Raw genomic sequence first — 5,436 nt, forward strand, 5'->3', positions numbered from 1 at the left:
CACCCGCCTCAATATAAGCCAAGCCTGGGTGCTTTTCACGAAGGGTCGCTAGCGGTGCTAGCTAACTATGCTAGCGGCGCTAGCTAGCTAGCCGGCTATCAGCAACACATAAGAGAACTGCTGCTAAATAAACTACACCTAAACTCGGTTTATATCTGACCCAAATAGAGTGCAGGTCATAACTTCTTACCTGAAATTCAGTTCACCTCACGCTCCTGCCTTCGCTTTCCCTGATCCATGATTGACCTCCGCGTTAGCAAACACCGGTCGATCGGCGGTCGCGGCATGTCCTTTCTGTCATACACCGGTGGATAGCTGCCCACTGTTGTAGCTCCGCGTTATAGCACCACCAAACAACTCAGTTATTTTTCCACATCCAGCTGTAACTCCGATTCTGTGCGAGCATTTGCGAGAGACCGGGGAGGTGAAACGACAGAGAGAGTCCCCTCACTATCCATTTGCAGCCAAGTGCGGCAGCTAGCTAGGTAGCCGGCTAGCTGTCAGGCAGGACCGACGTCGTCAGAGCACTGTCGCTAAATATGGGATGTCTTGATAAAACAAGCAGATATTTGAAGTTTACACACCTACATTCTCGCCTGAAAATATCTTAAAAGTTTATTTTGTGACCTAGAAACACGAATAAAAGACATATAAAACGAAGTGGTGGCCGCCATCGTTCACTCTGTAGAGGCGTGCTATGAATTGTGGGATATGGAGTTTTCAACACAAGGATAAAATCTTTTCGGCTGTACTACTCCCGGTATACCACTAGAGAGAGCCAAGACACCACAAATGAAGTCTGTTTCTATGGTGCCAAAAGCAGAATCTTTCTCAGGAGCCTAGAAATTGGCCTAAATTTGCACTAAAATCTAAATATTTCAAAAACTATAAAAGTTATAAACACCAAAAGTCACACCATACTAGCCCAGCGCCAGCCGCACAAAATGATGTAACATATGTACCCCTATTGTCAAAACTGTTTGGCAGAGGAGCGCGGGAAAATTTTCACTAAAATATTAATATTTAAAAAACTATAATATTCATAAACACCAAAAGTCATAGCACACCATTCCAGATCCAGCCGCACAAAATGAGGTAACATATATGAAGCTTGTCCAAAAACTGCGGGTCGAGATACACTGCAAAATTTCAGGCGGAAAAAGGAAAATAATAATAATAATAATAATAATAAGAATAATAAATCCGACGAATAGTAATATGTGTGCCTCTTGTCATAGGCACACATAATAATAAATCCGACGAATAGTAATATGTGTGCCTCTTGTCATAGGCACACATAATAATAAATCCGACGAATAGTAATATGTGTGCCTCTTGGCATAGGCACACATAACTAGAAAGCGAAAATTTCAGAAGAAATTTTATGTGTGCCTATGCTACTGCCAATGAGTGTAGTTTGCCTTTAATGTGGTTCAATTAGTGCCGGTTGTCATTTATAACACCAGAGGGAGCAAGATGCAACATGAGCATAGTTTGCTTTTTATACCACAAGGAGGGGGGAAATGGAATACAGCTGATTTTCAACTTAAAGCAAAGTAAGCTGTATTGTGATCTCTGTTATATGCGGCATACAGAGATGAGAGAAAGATGCTCCAGTTACATGATTACAAATAAGTTAATAGATATAAAAGAAAATAAATTATGCTTCAGTGTCAGGTGTTCAAGAGAAGTTACAATTTAGATTTTACAGTTTTGAGTCGTTTAAAGTGGTAGAAAAAAAGATGTCCATTAAGCGGTATTCAATTTGTATTTCAAACGTATTTTAATGTCAAAGGGGAAAATACCACATGCAAATTATGAAATTTCCCGTTGTGGGACTAATAAATGTATCATGTTATTCAAACAATATTTTGTACAGATACCATTTACAATAATGTATGACATTTAAACATGATATTTAGATTGTGGTAAATAGCAAAGCAATATAAAATAAAAAAGGAAAACGAAAAGGAAACCATTCAAGTAACTTATATTATGAACTGAAGAGTAAGGCAAAAGTATAAATGAAAAGCATACAAGCATTAATGTATATAGATAAACCCAACAATCATATGACCCCCTATGAGCAAGCACTTTGGCGACAGTGGGAAGGAAAAACTCCCTTTTGACAGGAAGAAACCTCCGGCAGAACCAGGCTCAGGGAGGGCGGCCATCTGCCGCGACCGGTTGGGGTGAGATGTAAACAAATCCAAAACTGTCCACAGAGCTACAGGGGCACACTGGGATCGCAACAGCAGCCATAGAGGGAAACAGATTAGGATGTTCTTCCCAGTACTGAAGTGGGTCGGCTTTCTTATGTGTGCGTTTTTCTCTGAGAGGTAGGTCTCCACTTTAGTTTCTGTTGATGAGGCACTCACGGATACTTCTGGATAAGGGTCATTTGGAAGCAAGTGGTTGGCTGACTTTGCGAAAACAGCTAGAAACAGATAAAAGGAAACACAATTTAAAACAATAAACAAGAGACATCACAAAGCGCAGCTCTTCAGTTAGCAAACTGGCAAGTAATGAAGTTCTAAAAATAATTGGGAAAACAAATCTAACTTTAGAACTAAATGACCCAAAACTAAATTAAAATGAAGTAAAAAAAAAAGAAATTGGCTTAATACTGGTGTCTTCTGATGAGGTAAGTCGCCATGCGAGGTAAAAACCACACGTGGCTGTAATTTGGTGGCCTGTATACAGTTCCAATCCAAGCATGTAGTTGGTTTAAATGGGTTTAATACTGGTGTCTTTTGATCACTTGACTGTATATATAAACCTGTTGAACAAAAGGTGCATTTTAATTTCACTATACCTGCCCATCCTTGTAGCCGGTCTCTACTAGCGTGGCACAGTTTCAAGATCAGTGTAGGGCTTCTCCACTGCCTTCACTGGACAGAACACATCTGAGGAGTTATGAATGAATGGATGACTTAATGAATGGATGAGATTATAGTTTGTTTCAAAGAATATAAAGTAAGAAACAAAAAATACAAATGACCTGTTATGGCAGGGATCCCATCAGGTGCAGTCTTTCTGTTCACGTTTCTGGTCAGCTCTTCAATGGATGAGAGCACATCAGCAGTCTTATCTATCAGTTCCCACTGGTGAGCTGTCCTTGTTGGTGGTAGAGTGTGTTCAGAAAAACTCCCTTTTAACAGGAAGAAACCTCCGGCAGAACCAGGCTTAGAGAGGTGCAGCCATCTGCCGTGAGCGGTTGGGTGAGATGTAAACAAATCCAAAACTGTCCACAGAGCTACAGGGGCACACTGGGATCGCAACAGCAGCCATAGAGGGAAACAGATTAGGATGTTCTTCCCAGTACTGAAGTGGGTCGGCTTTTCTTATGTGTGCGTTTTTCTCTGAGAGGTAGGTCTCCACTTTATTTTCGGTTGATGAGGCACTCACGGATACTTCTGGATAAGGGTCATTTGGAAGCAAGTGGTTGGCTGACTTTGCGAAAACAGCTAGAAACAGATAAAAGGAAAACACAATTTAAAACAATAAAACGAGACATCACAAAGCCCAGCTCTTCAGTTAGCAAACTGGCAAGTAATGAAGTTCTAAAAAATAATTGGGAAAACAAATCTAACTTTAGAACTAAATGACCCAAAACTATATTAAAAAGGTAGTAAAAAAGAAATTGGCTTAATACTGGTGTCTTTGGATGAGGTAAGTTGCTATGTAAGGTAAAAACCACACGTGGCTGTAATTTGGTGGCCTGTATACAGTTCCAATCCAAGCATGTAGTTGGTTTAAATGGGTTTAATACTGGTGTCTTTTGATCACTTGACTGTATATAAACCTGTTGTACAAAAGGTGCATTTTAATTTCACTATACCTGCCCATCCTTGTAGCCGGTCTCTACTAGCGTGGCACAGTTTCAAGATCAGTGTAGGGCTTCTCCACTGCCTTCACTGGACAGAACACATCTGAGGAGTTATGAATGAATGGAGGACTTAATGAATGGATGAGATTATAGTTTGTTCAAAGAATATCAATAAATGTTACAATGTAAAGTAAGAAAAAAAATACAATTACCTGTTATGGCAGGGATCCCATCAGGTGCAGTTGCAGTCTCTCTGATCACATTTCTGGTCAGCTCTTCAATGGATGAGAGCATCAGCAGTCTTCTCTATCAGTTCCCACTGGTGAGCTGTCCTTGTTGGTGGTAGAGTGTGTTCAGAAAAACTCCCTTTTAACAGGAAGAAACCTCCGGCAGAACCAGGCTTAGAGAGTGCAGCCATCTGCCGTGAGCGGTTGGGTGAGATGTAAACAAATCCAAAACTGTCCACAGAGCTACAGGGGGCACACTGGGATCGCAACAGCAGCCATAGAGGGAAACAGATTAGGATGTTCTTCCCAGTACTGAAGTGGGTCGGCTTTTCTTATGTGTGCGTTTTTCTCTGAGAGGTAGGTCTCCACTTTAGTTTCTGTTGATGAGGCACTCACGGATACTTCTGGATAAGGGTCATTGGAAGCAAGTGGTTGGCTGACTTTGCGAAAACAGCTAGAAACAGATAAAAGGAAAACACAATTTAAAACAATAAAACAAGAGACATCACAAAGCGCAGCTCTTCAGTTAGCGAAATGGCAAGTAATGAAGTTCTAAAAATAATTGGAAAAACAAATCTAACTTTAGAACTAAATGACCCAAAACTATATTAAAAGGTAGTAAAAAAGGAAATTTGCTTAATACTGGTGTCTTTGGATGGGGTAAGTTGCTATGTGAGGTAAAAACCACACGTGGCTGTAATTTGGTGGCCTGTATACAGTTCCAATCCAAGCATGTAGTTGGTTTAAATGGGTTTAATACTGGTGTCTTTTGATCACTTGACTGTATATATATAAACCTGTTGAACCAAAAGGTGCATTTTAATTTCACTATACCTGCCCATCCTTGTAGCCGGTCTCTACTAGCGTGGCACAGTTTCAAGATCAGTGTAGGGCTTCTCCACTGCCTTCACTGGACAGAACACATCTGAGGAGTTATGAATGAATGGATGACTTAATGAATGGATGAGATTATAGTTTGTTTCAAACAATATCAATATCAAATGTTACAATATAAGTAAGAAACAAAAATACAATTACCTGTTATGGCAGGGATCCCATCAGGTGCAGTTGCAGTCTCTCTGTTCACGTTTCTGGTCAGCTCTTCAATGGATGAGAGCAGTCTTATCTATCAGCTCCCACTGGTGAGCTGTCCTTGTTGTGGTAGAGTGTGCTCAGTTGCAAAGACACTAAGATCACTTGGCAAGTCCATATCCCTCACAACCTTGCAGTCATTTTGTGTTAGTGAATTACACAATAAATGGGGTTGTGATAACTGTGATATGTATTCAGAACACCTGATTGGAGCAGGCGTTTGGCTGTGATATGTAAAGGTGATCAATCAATGTGTGTTTTCGGTAGTTGCAGCAGTAATAAGTTGTG

The 5,436-nt window shown here is 40.5% G+C and overlaps 1 long non-coding RNA gene across 1 annotated transcript; it reads right to left on the minus strand.

Moving 5' to 3' along the window:
- Positions 1-2,875: 2,875 nt before the first annotated feature.
- On the minus strand, positions 2,876-4,952 carry LOC109198015 (uncharacterized). Its single transcript, XR_002059002.2, has 3 exons — positions 4,891-4,952; positions 3,002-3,467; positions 2,876-2,906 (listed from the first exon to the last, which is right to left on the minus strand). It is a non-coding gene; the product is annotated as an uncharacterized LOC109198015 (long non-coding RNA).
- Between the last annotated feature and the right edge of the window lie 484 nt (positions 4,953-5,436).

The sequence above is a fragment of the Oreochromis niloticus genome, unplaced genomic scaffold (assembly GCF_001858045.2).
Source record: "Oreochromis niloticus isolate F11D_XX unplaced genomic scaffold, O_niloticus_UMD_NMBU tig00000853_pilon, whole genome shotgun sequence".
Taxonomy (NCBI): domain Eukaryota; kingdom Metazoa; phylum Chordata; class Actinopteri; order Cichliformes; family Cichlidae; genus Oreochromis; species Oreochromis niloticus.